We start from the raw sequence: 17,983 nt of genomic DNA on the forward strand, positions 1-17,983 counted from the left end.
AGAATTGACATGCGCCTCCATGGACAAAATGACTCCCAGGCTGTGCACCTGGTCCTTCAGGGGCACAGTTACCCCATTCAGGACTTCTGTCTTGTCAGGATTGTTACCGGAAAAATCCGAGGGCTCCCTTGGACAAAATAAAGACACCAACCAAGATGATTTGGAGCAAACCAGCAGCCTGTAGGCTTGGCCTTTATTTGATACTGTCACAACAGGACTCCCACCACCCACAAGGTGAAGCAAAACAGAAGCCCCAAACAAAAGAAGACCCCAACTTGTATTAGTTTCTAATTCCCTAAGTTACACCCCTAGAAATACATCATAACTACATTAAAAAAGGAGGGGTCAGGGGAGGGGTTGCACAGGTAACCTGAGTATCATGACACCTGGCCGGTGCCCCTTCTCCCCCTCCCCATGAGTCATTTTCAGAAGGCAAAAGGGTAGGTGCAGTTTCCTGCCCCCTGAGGGGGAATCCGATCACTGTTCTTTTGTCATTGTCCGTAGTCCGTTGTGTTCTTGATAGTCTTCTGTCTGAGCCCATCAAGATGACTATCAAGGTTGCCATGCCAACTGGGAAGGGCTGCAGAGTACGTGCCCTCTCGCTCAAGGAATTATGGCTGACTACTATCAAGCCACCCCCCTTTGATAGTCCTTGTCATAAGAAGTAAAATAAAAGTGGTCTGAAAGAGAGAGGTTTCAGAATGAGACAGGTTTGACCGTGGTTAAGAAAGTGAAATACCTGGGGATTAATATGACAGCTAAAAATGGGAACTTATTTAAAGATAACTATGAAAAATGCTGGAAGGAAGTGAAAAAAGATTTAGAAATTTGGTCAAATTTGAAGCTTTCCTTGTTGGGTTGAATTGCAGCTATAAAGATGAATGTATTGCCTAGAATGTTGTTTTTGTTTCAAACATTGCAAATTGTGGGAAAGATGGACTGTTTCAAGAAGTGGCAGAAAGATATTTCTAGATTTGTCTGGCAGGGCAAGAAGCCCAGAATAAAATTCAAGATATTAACTGATGTAAAGGAAAAGGGTGGATGTGCCGTGCCAGACTTTAAACTTTACTATGAATCAGCAGCATTCTGCTGGTTGAAAGACTGGCTGCTTCTTGAGAACACAGACATTTTGGATTTAGAAGGTTTTAACAATGTTTTTGGGTGGCATGCATATTTGTGGTACGACAAGGTTAAAGAACATAAAGCATTTAAAAACCATATTATCAGGAAAGCATTGCTCAATGTCTGGATAAGATATAAGGATCTATTGGAAAATAAAACCCCAAAGTGGTTGTCACCAATGGAAGCAAAAGCTCAGAAAAAGCTCAATATGGAGGCCAAATGGCCGAAATATTGGGAAATTTTGGAACAAGAAGGAGATAGACTGAAACTGCAGAGTTTTGAGAAATTAAAAAAAAAAAAGTGTGAGATTGGCTTCATTATTACCAGATAATGGAGGCATATAATTTGGACAAGAAAATTGGCTTCCAGGTGGAAAAATCAAAATTAGAAACAGAACTGTTAGAACCTAAAACTAAGATTTTGTCAAAAATGTATAACTTGCTGTTGAAATGAAACGGTGAAATCTGCTATGATTAAATGGGCACAAGATGTTGGACATAACATCATGTTTGCTGACTGGGAACAGTTATGGACCACAGGTATGAAGTTTACGGCATGTAATACTGTCAGGGTTTCAGGGACAGAGAACGAGGGGGAGGGGTCCCAGGGTGACGAGGAAGAGGACGACGATGACCCGAGGTTGTCAGTGAGTCCGTCAAGTGAATCCGAGGATTCCCAAAAGGGAGCCCCCCTGGTCAGGCCAAGGGGCAGTAGAGAGGGAAGCAGTCAGAAGCAGGGGAACGAAGAGGGAATCCCCAGTGGGGGTTGGAGATCGGGACCGGCCTCTCCGTCGGAACGGAGTGAAGGGGGTGGAGTTACCAGTGTGTCAGAAAGAGCAGAACAGGGAGCAGAGAGGGGAAGGAGTTCGGAGCAGAACATCCTGCCGGAAGGGGAGGAGTGTAGTACCGAGAGTAGCGTAACGGTCGAAAGGAAGGTCAGAGGCAACGTACGCGCGCCAAGTTCAAATGTGGAGGCGCGCGGAAATGAGGAGAGCCCTGAAGAGGAGCCTGGTCCCAAAGCACGAAGGAGGGGGGAGCAGGCGTCAGAAGACTCAGCCTCGGGGGAGTCCCGAAGGGAGGGAGCACAGGGGGGCAGGAAGACCCTGCGGAAAAGGAAGGAGAGGAAAAGGTGGAGCAGTACAAGCCTCTTAAGCTGGTGCAGGGGCGGGACTGACTCAGAGGGGACTTCAAACATCTAAGGGTAAAAGATGCTGAGCCACGGAGCTTGGATGTAACGACAACAATTTTCTTCAATAAAACCTTTTGTATATAACTTGGACTGGATTTTGGTCTCTTGTGAGCTGGGACCTCGGGTGGCTCTGACAGTAAGTCCCCTCCCAAAGAACGCAATTTTTTTTTTGCAAAGCTCACAAACGGTGACAGCCATGAGTGCGGAGGATCAGCTGACAGCACTACGAACTACAGTTTCCGAACTCACTGCTGCAGTCCTTGCGTCTCAGAAGAAGCATGACGAAATGGAGAAGCGCTGCCAGGACCTGCAAACAAGGTGGGAGCGTGCAAACAGGGAAGGGTTCCCAGGGTCCAGATCAGAGGGCATTGGACTTGGAAGGCGGGGGGGCAGCCTAGTCACCCACTTCGATGGGAACCTGAAGCACTACCCCAGTTTCAGAGCAGACGTTTTGTATGCATTACACTTGCTTCGTCATGACTTTAAAGATGAGGAGGAGAAAGTGGGGTTTATTGTTTCTCACTTGCATGGGCCGGCCAGAGACTGGTTGCGCAATTTGTGGCGTGAAGATGGCCCTGCCCGCCGCGATTCTGATGAATTCATTAAAGCGATGGATGCCTGCTTCCAGTCAACCGTAGATTTGGATCTTGCACGCAGGGAGATATTTGGACTGCGGCAAGGCAAAGCCACTGTGCGTCAGTACCATTCCAGATTTTTTGCTTTACTGACTGCGTTACGCTGGGAGAAAGACTGCACACCTGTGAGGGATTTGTTCTGGGAGGGTCTCAGCGGTCCCATAAAGGACGAACTTGCCAGGGGAGACAGACCTCAGACCCTGGAGGAGGTGGTGCAGAGGGCTCTGGCCATTGGGATACGTCACGAGGGACGTCCTTGGCACAATGAGGAAGAACGTCAGGTGCGTCCACCAGCGAGGACGTCTTCTTTCATCCCCAGGGAGTTCAGTCAGTCACATCCCTCGCCGCTGGGGAGGCAGGGGGAGGAGCCGATGGAACTTGGTGGTGCTAAGGCTCAAGCAACAGCCAGAGCCCCAGTTTCCGGTGCAGTAAAGGCGAAGCCTCCTAGAGGGACCAGGAAGTGTTACATCTGCGACAGTGCACTGCACATGGCGAAAGAGTGCCCCCAGAGGCTCCAGAAGCACACTGCAGCTTTAGCGACGGTAGCTGCAGAAGTGATCCAGGAAGAGGAACCTCAGGGAAACGACAATGCCTGGCTGCAAGCAGGATTGCTGGGGCTCAGCCAGGCGAATCTGTAGAACAGTCCCCAGCGTCTTTGCAACCCACAGACCCTTTACCACCCAAGCCAGCGGTGCAGCTCACTGCAACACTTCAGTTGCCAAATGGGACCACCCTAGAAGTGCCCCTCACGATCGATTCGGGGAGCAACGCCGATTTCGTGGGGATGCAATTCGTCAAGCAGCATCGCATAGCGCTTCTGCCCGCCACAACGCCTCTGAACGTAGTCACGGTGGATGGCAGGAAATTGCTAGGAGGGCAAGTTGTGCAACAGACACCTCCCATGGTGATGCGGATAGGAGATCACCGAGAAGTCATTAGCTTCAATGTCACCCAACTGTCTGACACGCCTATAGTATTAGGCATGAGTTGGCTGGAGAGACACAGTCCTGCTGTAGCGTGGTACCAACGCCAGATCACCTTTTGCTCATCGTACTGTGCTCAAAATTGCATCCAGTCCTGCCAGGAGGAGGGGGCTGAGCAACAGCTGCGACTTGGCATGGTGCAGGCAGTACCTAGCAAGTACGAAGGGTTCCTGGAGGTTTTCTGCGAGAAGGAAGCTGACCAGTTGCCGCCCCACAGACCTTATGATTGTGCCATCGACCTGGTGCCGGGGGCGCAGTTGCCGACTGCAAAATTGTATTCCATGTCTGAGGACGAGATGCAAGAGCTCAGGGAGTTCATAGAGCACAATTTGAAGCGTGGATTCATCCGGGAATCGAAAGCAGTGGGGGGCAGTCCTGTGTTCTTTGTAAAGAAGAAAGACACGCCCCAAAAAAGACTCATTGTGGATTATAGGTTCATAAACAGTATGACCAAGCCCAAGGCCTTCCCCATGCCCAAGATAGATGATCTCCTAGCAACCGTGAGGAAGGGGAAGATCTTCACCAAGTTGGATCTGCGTGGAGCGTATAACCTCATACGCATCCGGGAGGGCGATGAGTGGAAAACGGCCATGTTCACGCCTCTGGGCACGTATGAATACAGAGTTATGCCGTTTGGTCTCCAAAATGGATCTCACGTATTCCAAGCCTTTATGCATCACGTGCTAGCGGGACTTCTCTACAAGAAATGTGTGTGTTTCCTCGACGACATCCTGATCTTTTCGGAGACGGAAGAGGCCCACGAGAGGGACGTAAAGGAAGTCCTGCAAAGACTTCGGGAGAACAGGCTCTACGCCAAGTTAGAGAAGTGCCAGTTTGATGTGACGGAGGTGGATTTCCTGGGCTACAAGCTGTCCGACAAGGGGCTGGCCATGGACAGCGTCAAGGTCCGCGCGGTGTTGGACTGGAAGAGCCCACGCAATCGGAAGGAAGTCCAGAGATTCGTCGGCTTCGCCAACTTCTACCGCAAATTCATCAGAGGTTTTGCAAAGGAGACAGCAGCGATCACGGACACTCTGAGTTCCAAGAAGAAGAGGTTCGTGTGGACGGAACAGGCGGAGCGCTCTTTTCGGAAGCTTAAAAGCCTTTTCGCCTCCGAGGAGCAGCTGCTGCACGTGGATCCAGGCAGGCCCATGCGAGTAGAGACCGACGCGTCAGACAGGGCGGTTGGAGCCGTGCTCCTGCAAGAAGATCCACATGGGAACTGGAGACCCGGTGCCTTTTACTCCCGAAAGCTCAGCAAGGCGGAGCAAAACTACACCATATGGGACAGAGAGCTGTTGGCCATTCACGCAGCGTTCAAAGCGTGGCGACACTTCCTCATAGGAGCCAAGCACACAGTACAGGTCCGCACGGATCACAAGAACCTAGAGTATTGGCGCACGGCGAAGCTCCAAAGCCAGAGACACATGCGCTGGGCGGAATTCTTCGCGGATTTCGACTTCCGGATAGAGTACATCCCCGGAGATTCCAACGTTATAGCCGATGCGCTATACAGGAAACCGCAATATCTCGATGAAGCGACACCAGTAGCAGCCAGGCACATTTTCGCACCGCAGGCGTGGTCGTGCGCTGCCATCACAGTAGATCTGGACGCGGTGCGACGCGCGTTGCAAGTGGATCAGTTCGCACAGTCCAAAATGGAGGAGTTGCGCAGAGGTGTGCAGAGTGGAGAAGAGTTCCAACTGCGCGACGGACTGCTAACTCACAAAGGTGCCCTCTACGTGCCAAGCGACGAGCTTCGCGCAAAGGTTCTGCAGCAGTTGCACGACGCCCCCAGTGCTGGCCACTTCGGTAAGGAGAAGACAATAGAACTGGTGGCAAGGGACTTTTGGTGGCCCCGGATGCGCGGAGAGGTAGCGGATTACGTCGCCAGGTGTGACACTTGTCAGAGGTTCAAGCCAGTACACCAGAAGCCAGCGGGGCTGTTGGAACCGCTGGAAACGCCACAGCAACCGTGGGAGAGGGTAGCCCTGGACTTCGTTACTGACCTGCCCAGCTCCAGAGGGAAGACGGCGGTACTGGTGGTTGTGGACCTGTTCACCAAGATGGCGCACTTCATTCCGTGCGCAAAGGTGGCGACGGCAGAACAGACTGCCAAACTCTTCATTGATCACGTGTTCAAGGTGCATGGGCTGCCGCAGTCCATCCTGTCCGACAGGGGACGCCAGTTTGTTTCCAATTTTTGGCAGAAGCTTTTAGGTATCCTGAACGTCATGATCAACCTTACGTCGGCGAGACACCCACAGACCAACGGCCAAGCTGAGAGGGTCAACGCGATCATGCAGCAGTACCTGAGATGTTACGCCAATCAGCAACCCGCAGCTTGGGTGGACTACCTGCCGATGGCAGAGTTTGCCTATAACAACACGAAGCACGCGTCCACGGGGGTGACGCCGTTCTTCGCGAACAACGGTCGTCATCCCAGAACCTTCCCGGGGTTCGGGGCACGGAGGGAGGGGGTGCCGCAAGAAGCCGACCAGTTTGCAGCGGAGCTGCAGGAGGTGCACGAAGAGTTGCGGAGACATTTGGAGCTGGCCAAGCAAGCATATAAGGTGCAGGCAGACAAAAACAGGAGAGCGGGGGAGGACATCCAGGTGGGGGACTGGGTGTGGTTAGCGGCCCAAGCGATGCCAGCCAAGTCGTTGGCCAAGAAGAAGCTAGGGCACAGGCAGTTAGGGCCGTACCAGGTGGAGGCTAAGATCAACCCTGTAGCCTTTCGACTAGCCCTCCCCGAAGGTTCCAGAGTGCATCCGGTATTTCACAGGTCGGTGCTCACCCCCTACAAGGCACCGCACAGGTTTCAGGAGTCTGAAACAGTCCCGCAACTACACACTAAGTCACAGGAGAGGGAGAGGGCGCCTAGGGCCGAACCACTCAACGAGGTCACAGAAATCCTGGACTCGAGATGGGGGAAAGAGGGGGTAGAACACTTTCTAGCCACAGAGGGCACTCCAGCCAGTGCCAACGGTTGGGTGCCGGGCTACGCTTTAGACGAACCTCTTCTAAAAGACGAGTTCCATGCCCTTTTCCCGCATAGACCCATGCCAGCCGAGTACTTTGATGACTGGCTCTTTACGCCCACACTCTCAGACAGTACTTTCCGGGGTTTTTCTTCAGCCGAGGAGAGAACGCCAGAATCTAGCCCGCCCAGGGGATCGTGCTCAGGGGTGGACACAGAACCCTCTTATTGGTGGGACGAGCAACCAGAGGAGGACTGGCGCAGGAAATGGCTGACGGGACCTTGGCCGGCAGCACCAGACGAGGTACCAATGGAAGAGGGAGAAGAGAACACTTTGAGTCAAGAACCCGAATTTGAACACTCATACACCGAACCGCAAGCAGAGGAAATGGAGGTACACAACCTGTATCCTGCATCCACCTCCGAAGAGCTGCAGCTCCTACAACCTGCACCCGATGGGCGGGAGGGGGGAAGGGGGGGCTTCGAGGGGGGGATGGATGTCAGGGTTTCAGGGACAGAGAGCGAGGGGGAGGGGTCCCAGGGTGACGAGGAAGAGGACGACGATGACCCGAGGTTGTCAGTGAGTCCGTCAAGTGAATCCGAGGATTCCCAAAAGGGAGCCCCCCTGGTCAGGCCAAGGGGCAGTAGAGAGGGAAGCAGTCAGAAGCAGGGGAACGAAGAGGGAATCCCCAGTGGGGGTTGGAGATCGGGACCGGCCTCTCCGTCAGAACGGAGTGAAGGGGGTGGAGTTGCCAGTGTGTCAGAAAGAGCAGAACAGGGAGCAGAGAGGGGAAGGAGTTCGGAGCAGAACATCCTGCCGGAAGGGGAGGAGTGTAGTACCGAGAGTAGCGTAACGGTCGAAAGGAAGGTCAGAGGCAACGTACGCGCGCCAAGTTCAAATGTGGAGGCGCGCGGAAATGAGGAGAGCCCTGAGGAGGAGCCTGGTCCCAAAGCACGAAGGAGGGGGGAGCAGGCGTCAGAAGACTCAGCCTCGGGGGAGTCCCGAAGGGAGGGAGCACAGGGGGGCAGGAAGACCCTGCGGAAAAGGAAGGAGAGGAAAAGGTGGAGCAGTACAAGCCTCTTAAGCTGGTGCAGGGGCGGGACTGACTCAGAGGGGACTTCAAACATCTAAGGGTAAAAGATGCTGAGCCACGGAGCTTGGATGTAACGACAACAATGTTCTTCAATAAAACCTTTTGTATATAACTTGGACTGGATTTTGGTCTCTTGTGAGCTGGGACCTCGGGTGGCTCTGACAAATACCTTAAGAGAGAATATTATGAAAATGATATACAGGTGGTACATGACCCCAGTCAAGCTTGCAAAAATTTATCATTTGCCCGATAATAAATGTTGGAAATGCAAAGAAAATGAAGGTACATTCTTTCACCTTTGGTGGACGTGCCCAAGGTTTAAGGCTTTCTGGGAAATGATCTACAATGAAATGAAAAAGGTATTTAAATATTCCTTCCTGAAGAAACCAGAGGCCTTTCTCCTGGGCATGGTCGGCCAATTGGTGTTAAAGAAGGATAGAACTTTCTTTATGTATGCCACAACAGCAGCAAGAATACTTATTGCAAAGTACTGGAAGACACAAGACCTACCCACTCTGGAAGAATGGCAGATGAAGGTGATGGACTATATGGGATTGGCAGAAATGACTAGCAGAATCCGAGACCAGGGAGAAGAATCGGCAGAAGAAGATTGGAAGAAATTTAAAGACTATTTACAGAAACATTGTAAAATTAACGAATGTTAGAATGTTGTTGTCAGGGGTTCAGAAGGAGAGACACAGGAGGGGGAGCAAATGGAGAGTGAGGAGGAGGAGTACGAGGGGGCGCAGGCAGTGACAGTGTACAGGAGCGCGGCACAGCGGGGAGCCCGGGAAGGGAGCCAGGTCCTAAAGCCCGCCGGAGGGAGGGGCAAGACTCAGGAGGCTCAGCGTCAGAGGAGTCCAGGAAGGAGGGAACCCCAGAGGGCAGAAGGATCCAGCGAAGGAAAGAACAGCGTAAGAGGTGGAGCCGGGCTAGAATCTTAAACTGGTGTGGGTGGAGCAGTGAGTCAGAGGGGACTTAGCCGGTCTAGCATCGAGACGTGGGTCTGCGCGCCCAGAGCTTGGAAATGGAAACTAAACTTTAATAAAGACTTTTGTATATAACATCCACTGGGCGTTGGTCCTCTGTGAGCTGGGACCTAGCGGCAGTCCTGACAGTAAGTCCCCTCTCCCATTTTCCACCAATTTTACAACCTCGTGGAGTGTGGGAAAGCAGCGAGGGGTGAAGATTGGTGCTTCGCGAGCTCACGAAAACCAGGGAAATGACTACCGAAGAGAAGATAGCGAGTCTGCAAAACGCAGTGATGCAGCTGACTGCAGAAATTGCGGCGTCCAGAAAGAAGGAGCAGGAAGCAGCTGTTACCTGCCAGGATCTGCGAACCAGGTTAGAAGTGCTAACTACACAGAGGCTACCGGCCACCAGACCAGAAGGGATTGGGCTGGGGAACAGAGGAGGGAGCCTTGTGTCTCACTTCAATGGGGACCTGCAGGAGTATCCTAACTTCAGAGCAGATGTACTATATGCACTGCAGCTGCTTGACAAGGACTTTAAAAATGAGGAAGAAAGAGTGGGATTTATTGTTTCGCATTTACGGGGAGAGGCGAAAACGTGGCTGCGCAATCTCTGGAGAGATAAGGATCCAGCCCTCCAAAATGCGGGTGCCTTCCTTAAAGTGATGGATGCGTGTTTTTTGTCTGAGATTGATGTGGATATCGCTAGGAAACAGATTCACGGACTAAGACAAGGTAGAGCCACTGTAAGGCAATATCATTCACGTTTTTTCGCATTGGTGAATGTATTGGGCTGGGAGAGAGAATCGTCTGCCGTCAGAGATCTGTTCTGGGAGGGGCTGAACGGAGCTGTGAAAGACGAAATTGCAAGGGGGGAGAGACCCCAAACCACCAAGGACATTGTGGAGAGGGCACTCACCATTGGGGTTAGGCTGGAAGGACGCTCTTGGGACAAAGAGGAAGGGCATTGGGGCCGCACGCCAACGAAAGCACCACCCCCCTTTCCCAAGGAAGCGGCGCGCGCTCGATCCATGCCTCCGCTGGAAGGAGGAGAGGAGCCGATGGAGATAGGTGGTGCTAAGGCTCAGTCCACAGCCGGAGCCCTAACGCCGGGAGCAGTCAAAATGAAGCCTCCTAGAGGGACCAGGAAGTGCTACATCTGCGACAGTGCTCAGCACATGGCGAAAGAGTGTCCCCAGCGGTTTCACAAGCACACTGCAGCCGCAGCGACAGTAACAGAAGCAGTTCAGCAGAGTGAATCACAGCAGGAAAACTCCACTGTCTGGCTGGAAATGGAGTCACTGGGGGCCAGCCAGACAAGTCAGTGAAGCAATCCCCAGTAATGTTACAGCCCACAGACCCCCTCCCACCCAAACCAGTAGTGCAGCTCACCGCATCCCTTCAACTTCCCAATGGGCTCACTGTGGAAATCCCCATTACGATTGACTCTGGGAGCAATGCAGATTTTATAGGCATGGACTTCATCCAGCAACATGGCATAGCCCTTCTGCCAGCGACGGTACCTCTGAACGTTGTCACGGTGGACGGCAGGGAGCTACTGGGAGGGCAAGTGCTGCAGCAGACGCCGCCAATGGTGATGCGCATTGGTAATCACCGCGAAGTCAATGGTACCAGCGTCAACTGACCTTCTGCTCCTCCTACTGCGCAGAACACTGCATCCTCGCTAACCAAGAAGATGAGGGGCACGAAGACGGACCACAGCTGCACTTAGGCATGTTGCAAGCGGTACCCAACAAGTACAAAGAGTTTTTGGAGGTCTTCTGCGAGAAGGAAGCGGACAAGCTGCCTCCCCACAGACCCTACGACTGCAAGATTGACCTCCTGCCGGGGGCGACGCTGCCGACTGGGAAACTGTATTCCATGTCTGAGGATGAACTGCAGGAACTCAGGGAGTTCATAGATCACAACTTGAAGCGGGGGTTCATCCGAGAATCCAAAGCAGTGGGGGGCAGTCCCGTGTTTTTTGTGAAGAAGCGGGACACGCCCCAAAGGAGGCTTGTAGTTGATTTCAGAATTTTGAATTCAAAAACCAAGCCCACAGCCTTCCCCATGCCCAAGATCGATGACCTGCTGGCGACGGTGCGGATGGGGCGCATCTTTACCAAGTTGGATCTACGCGGAGCGTACAATCTCATACGAGTGAGGGAGGGTGACGAGTGGAAGACGGCCATGTTTACGCCGCTGGGCACCTATGAATATAGAGTTATGCCTTTTGGATTACAAAATGGCTCCCACTGTTTTCAAGCATTCATGCATCATGTCTTGGCGGGTCTTCTCTACAAGAAGTGCGTCTGCTTCCTGGACGACATCCTCATCTTCTCGGAGTCGCCGGAGGCTCACGAGAGAGATGTCAGGGAAGTACTGCAGCGGCTGCGGGAGCACCGGCTTTACGCCAAGCTGGAGAAGTGCCAGTTTGACAAGACGGAGGTGGACTTCCTGGGCTACAAACTGTCCGACAAGGGACTCGCCATGGACAGTACCAAGGTACGGGCAGTGCTGGACTGGAAGAGCCCACGCAATCGAAAGGAAGTCCAGAGGTTTGTCGGCTTTGCCAACTTTTATCACAAGTTCATCAAAGGTTTCGCCATGCAGACAGCGGCCATCACTGACACCCTCATTTCCAAGAAGAAGAAATTCTTCTGGACGGAGCAGGCAGAGCAGTCCTTTCAGAAGCTCAAGCACCTCTTCGCGTCCGAGGAACACCTGCTACACGTGAACCCCAGCAGGCCCATGAGAGTGGAGACGGACGCGTCAGACAGGGCCGTGGGGGCCGTCCTGTTGCAGCAAGACCACCAGGGGGACTGGAGGCCGTGCGCTTTCTACTCCAGGAAACTCAGCAAGTCGGAGCAGAACTACACCATCTGGGAAGGGAGTTACTGGCCATACATGCAGCCTTCAAGGCGTGGCGGCATTTCCTCATCGGGGCCAAACACACGGTGCAGGTCCGTACAGACCATAAGAACTTGGAGTACTGGCGCACGGCGAGGTTCCTGAACCAGAGACACATCCGCTGGGCGGAGTTCTTTGCAGATTTCGACTTCAGAATAGAATACATCCCTGGAAACAACAACATCATGGCGGACGCGCTGTCCAGGAAACCGCTGTATCTCGAAGAAGAGGCGCCGGCGCCGGCCAAGCATATTTTCGCACCAAAGGCGTGGGCATGCGCGTCAGCCACGGTGGACCTGGACGCGGTGCGTCGCGCGCTGCAGACGGACTCCTTCGCGCGAGCCAAGATGGAGGAGGTGCGTAGCGGCAAGGCGAGGGACGACGACTTCCAAATACGCGACGGCCTGCTCATCCGCAAAGGAGCCCTCTACGTGCCGGGAGACAACCTCCGCGCGAGGGTCCTGCAACAGCTGCACGACGCGCCCAGCGCGGGACACTTCGGCAAGGAGAAGACGGTGGACCTAGTAGCCAGAGACTTTTGGTGGCCCAAGATGAGGGGGGATGTCGCGGAATACGTCAGGAGGTGCGACACCTGCCAAAGGGCCAAACCAGTACACCAGCCGCCGGCGGGCCTCTTGGAACCGCTACAGACACCGTTCGAACCGTGGGAGAGGGCGGCCCTGGACTTTGTCACGGATCTGCCCAGCTCGAGAGGCAAGACGGCAGTACTCGTGGTAGTAGACTTGTTCACCAAGATGGCCTACTTCATTCCTTGCGCGAAGGTGGCCACAGCCGAGCAGACCGCCAAGCTGTTTATAGACCACGTGTTCAAGGTGCATGGCCTACCACGGTCCATCCTGTCCGACAGGGGGCGCCAGTTCATATCCAACTTCTGGCAAAAGCTGATGGGTTTCCTGAACGTCAAGGTCAGCCTGGCGTCGGCGCGACACCCGCAGACTAACGGACAGGCGGAGAGAGTCAACGCCATCATGCAGCAGTACCTGAGATGCTACGCGAACCAGCAGCCCTCGACCTGGGTGGACTACCTACCGCTAGCCGAGTTTGCCTACAACAACGCGAAACACGTGTCCACGGGGGTGACACCGTTTTTCGCCAACAATGGGCGGCATCCCAGAACCTTCCCGGGTTTAGAGAAAGTGAGGGAGGGGGAGCCGCAGGGAGCAGAGGCCGTGGCAGCGGAGTTGCAGGAGATCCACGAGCAGCTCAGGAGGCAGTTAGCGATGGCGAAACAGGCTTACAAAGTGCAGGCAGACCGACACAGGAGGGTTGGGGAAGACATCCGGGTAGGAGACTGGGTCTGGTTAGCAGCCCAGGCAGTTCCGGCCAGATCGTTGGCCAATAAGAAGCTCGGGCACAAGCAGCTAGGGCCTTACCAAGTAGAGGCGCAGATCAACCCAGTGGCCTTCCGGTTAACACTCCCGGAGGGGTCCAGAATGCACCCGGTCTTTCATAGATCAGTGCTCACACCCTACAAAGAGCCCCACAGGTTTCAGGCACCAGGGACAGCGCCAGACCCGCTCAGGGAAGCGCCCAAAAAGGGGGGTCGCCGAGAAGGGGGCCACTCAACGAAGCCACTGAGATTTTAGACTCAAGGTGGGGGGAGGACGGGATTGAATATCTTCTCGCCACAGAGGACACCCCGGCCAGCGCCAACAGGTGGGTGCCGGATTACGCATTGGAGGAGCAGTTGCTCAAGGAAGAATTCCATACACTTTTCCCGCACAAGCCTATGCCGGCGGGCTTTTTCGATGATTGTCTGTTCACACCCACACTCTCGGCCAGCACTTTCCGGGGTTTCTCGTCAGCGGAGGACTCGGCTCCGGGAGGCAGCTCCCCAGAGGGCTCGCTCTCAGGTTTTGGCACGGGGGGATCTTATTGGTGGGAGGACCAACCCGAAGTGGGATGGCGCAGAGACATGCCGGAGGGACCCTGGGAAGTGGCGTCACCTCAGGCGACAGGGGGAGAAGGGGTTGTGAGTGATTTGGGGGCGGCCTCAGATTTCGAACACACCGCCCAGGAGATGGAAGCGGAGGGAATCGCAGTCGACGAGCCCATGGAGGACTTTCCGGACTTATCACGATGGCTGCACGCCTCGGGGGACGAACTGTATCCTGAACTCACCCCGACAACTCTAGAGCACCCGGAACCCGCACCTGAAGAGGGGGAGGGGGGAAGGGGGGGCTTCGAGGGGGGGATGGATGTCAGGGGTTCAGAAGGAGAGACACAGGAGGGGGAGCAAATGGAGAGTGAGGAGGAGGAGTACGAGGGGGGCGCAGGCAGTGACAGTGGCCAGAGTTATTCCACAAGCCTCTCTAGCGAATCGGAGGACTCACAGAAGGGAGCGCCGGTGGCCAGAGCAAGGGGGGCTCCAGGGGGGAAGCCCCAGGAGGAAGGGGCCAGCGGGGAGTCCCTGAGCAGCAGTTGGAGATCAGGACCAGCGTCTCCACCAGAGCGCAGTGGGGAGGGGGAGTCCCAGGAGTCGGGACCAGTGTCCTCACCACCAGAGGGAGGAGAGGAGTCAGGTTTGGCAACGCCCACATCAGGAAGCGGGGAAACGGTCAGAAGGAAAGTCACCGGCTGGGCGCGCGCGCCAAGTTCAAATATACAGGAGCGCGGCACAGCGGGGAGCCCGGGAAGGGAGCCAGGTCCTAAAGCCCGCCGGAGGGAGGGGCAAGACTCAGGAGGCTCAGCGTCAGAGGAGTCCAGGAAGGAGGGAACCCCAGAGGGCAGAAGGACCCAGCGAAGGAAAGAACAGCGTAAGAGGTGGAGCCGGGCTAGAATCTTAAACTGGTGTGGGTGGAGCAGTGAGTCAGAGGGGACTTAGCCGGTCTAGCGTCGAGACGTGGGTCTGCGCGCCCAGAGCTTGGAAATGGAAACTAAACTTTAATAAAGACTTTTGTATATAACATCCACTGGGCGTTGGTCCTCTGTGAGCTGGGACCTAGCGGCAGTCCTGACAGTGGCGGATGTTCTCCTGGAGACACCTAGCTTGGTTGTCCTAGGGGATTTTAACATCCTTCCTGGCACGACCTTACAAGGGGCCGCTCGGGAAAGCATGGCCTCCATGGGGTTGTCCCTGAATAAGTCTGGCCCAACCCATAGCCGCGGGCATGCCTTGGACCTGGTGTTGACCTCTATGGATGTTGGTGATCTGACACTAAGTAAAAGCGAAACGAAAGAAGTGCCATGGTCAGATCACTTCCTGGTGCAACTGGACTTCTCTGCGACCCATCCCCTCTGCAGGGAGGTGGGACCGATTCGGATGGTCCGCCCCCGCCACTTAATGGATCCAAATGGTTTCCAGAGAGTGGTAGGGGATGCTTTATCCCATGTTGATGGCCTTTCAGCCGATTCCCTGGTGGCCCGCTGGAATGTGGAGTTAACCAGGGCTATTGACTGTTTGGCTCCGAAGTGCCCTCTCCGATTGCATGGAGCCCGGAGAGCCCCGTGGTTTTCCACGGATCTGAGGGCAATGAAACAATCGTTGAGACGGCTAGAGCGCCGGTGGCGGATAACTCGTTCCGAATCTGACCGGACACAGGTTAAAGCTCAACGTCGAGCCTACCAAGTGGCGATAGCGACGGGGAAGAAGACTTTCTTCACCGCCTCTATTGCATCTGCAGAAAACAGCAGCAGGAGACTTTTTCAGGTGGTTCACAATTTAGCGGAACCACCTGCAACATCGGGGCCCAGTACGAGCCACATGTTCTCCTGCAATGATTTTGCAAATTTGTTTGCAGATAAAATCGCTCAGATTCGGGAAGAAGTAGACTCCACTGTGGGAGCAGGGCCGGGGCGGGAGAGTGCTAGAGTCCTGTCTAGTCAAGTTGTGTGGGATCAATTCCAATCTGTTACCTCCGAGGATGTGGACAGGCTGCTTGGACGAGTGAAGCCAACCACCTGTCTCCTGGATCCTTGCCCATCCTGGCTTATAAAAGCTAGCCGGGAAGGACTGGGCGATGGGCTTCGTGGGGTGGTGAATGTTTCCCTCCGTGAGGGAGCCTTCCCAGACCCGCTGAAAGAGGCGGTTATTAAACCGCTTCTTAAAAAAACATCTTTAGATGCGGCCACGATGGCCAATTATCGCCCAGTCTCAAACCTTCCATTCTTGGGCAAGGTGATTGAGCGAGTGGTTGCTGAACAACTCCAGGCACGCCTGGAAGAAGCGGACCATTTGGATCCCTTCCAGTCGGGATTCAGGCCTCATCATGGGACTGAAACTGCCTTGGTCGCACTGGTTGATGATCTCCGGCGGGCTAGGGACAAAGGTGAGAGCTGTTTCCTAGTTCTGCTGGATCTCTCAGCAGCGTTTGATACCATCGACCATAACATCCTTCTGGACCGTCTTGAGGGGCTGGGAGATGGGGGCACTGTCCTACAGTGGTTCCGCTCCTTCCTCCTGGGCCGTGTTCAGAAAGTGGTGGTGGGGGATGAGTGTTCAGACCCCTGGCCGCTCACTTGTGGGGTGCCTCAGGGTTCTGTCCTCTCCCCCATACTTTTCAACATTTACATGCAGCCACTGGGAGAGATCATCAGGAAGTTTGGGCTGGGTGTTCATCAGTATGCAGATGATACCCAGCTCTACCTCTCTTTTAAATCAGGTGAAGGTCCTGTGTGAGTGTCTGGAAGCGGTTGGAGGATGGATGGCGGCTAACAGATTGAGGTTGAATCCTGACAAGACAGAAGTACTGTTTTTGGGGGACAGGAGGCGGGCAGGTGTGGAGGATTCCCTGGTCCTGAATGGGGTAACTGTCCCCCTGAAGGACCAGGTGCGCAGCCGGGGAGTCATTTTGGACTCACAGCTGTCCATGGAGGCACAGGTCAAATCTGTATCCAGGGCAGCTGTTTACCAGCTCCATCTGGTACGTAGGCTGAGACCCTATCTGCCTGCAGACTGTCTCGCCAGAGTGGTACATGCTCTGGTTATCTCCCGCTTGGACTACTGCAATGCGCTCTACGTGGGGCTACCTTTGAAGGTGACCCGGAAACTACAACTAATCCAGAATGTGGCAGCTAGACTGGTGACTGGGAGCGGCTGCCGAGACTATATAACACCGGTCTTGAAAGACCTACATTGGCTCCCAGTACGTTTCCGAGCACAATTCAAAGTGTTGGTGCTGACCTTTAAAGCCCTAAACGGCCTCGGTCCAGTATATCTGAAGGAGCGTCTCCTCCCCCATCGTTCTGCCCGGACACTGAGGTCCAGCTCCGAGGGCCTTCTGGCGGTTCCCTCACTGCGAGAGGCCAAGTTACAGGGAACCAGGCAGAGGGCCTTCTCGGTAGTGGCACCCACCCTGTGGAACGCCCTCCCATCAGATGTCAAAGCGATAAACAACTACCTGACATTCAGAAGACATCTGAAGGCAGCCCTGTTCAGGGAAGTTTTTAATATGTGACATTTTAGTGTATCTTTCATCTTTGTTGGAAGCCGCCCAGAGTGGCTGGGGAAACCCAGCCAGATGGGCGGGGTACAAATAAATTATTATTATTATTATTATTATTATTATTATTATTATTATTATAAAAACAACGTATTGAATTTGTAATGCAATTGGTCATCAATAGTTAGCCACTTGGCCAATCTATATATACAACAGGGGGAGCAGACCTGGAATAAATACAAGTGGCCTTGATCCCTGGGGGGTGTCAAAAACACAATTGGTCTCTAGTCATTGTTTGCCCCATCGGGTTGATATATGGCCATCATTCTAGACAGATATACATCACTATGTTTCAATAATTTTATTCACATTTCAATTGTATGTTGATGTTTTTTGTGGGATTAAATGTTGCTGTTTTGTAGCCATTTTATCAACACTTTATATACAATTTTTGCTCTTGCCCAATTCTGTGTAAAGCTAGCAACTTCTGTTTAACAATGACTCCCCTTTCCATGACTCTCAGTGTTCCTTAGGTACATAGAAAGCTGCTTTACTGTACTGAGTCAGACCATTGACCAATCTGCCTCAGTAAAATGGCTTTCCAGGGTTTCAGACAAGTTCTGCAACTTCATTCTCCATAGCAGATGGCAGGGCTGTTCAAGGGGATCTTGGCTGACCTCCTGGCAGTGGAGTTACTG

The 17,983-nt window shown here is 53.7% G+C and overlaps 1 protein-coding gene across 1 annotated transcript in view; it reads right to left on the reverse strand.

Annotated features, from left to right (window-relative positions):
• Positions 1-1,319: 1,319 nt before the first annotated feature.
• Positions 1,320-17,983, reverse strand: part of PPP6R2 (protein phosphatase 6 regulatory subunit 2) — a 221,538-nt gene continuing 204,874 nt past the window's right edge. Inside the window, exons 27-28 of the transcript XR_014555568.1 lie at positions 8,172-8,342; positions 1,320-1,685 (exon numbers count right to left, since the gene is read on the reverse strand). The gene's annotated coding sequence lies outside the window, so the exon portion shown is untranslated. The remainder of the gene's footprint in view (positions 1,686-8,171; positions 8,343-17,983) is intronic.

Source organism: Podarcis gaigeae (genome assembly GCF_964106915.1).
Source record: "Podarcis gaigeae genome assembly, chromosome: 10".
In the NCBI taxonomy this organism is placed as follows: domain Eukaryota; kingdom Metazoa; phylum Chordata; class Lepidosauria; order Squamata; family Lacertidae; genus Podarcis; species Podarcis gaigeae.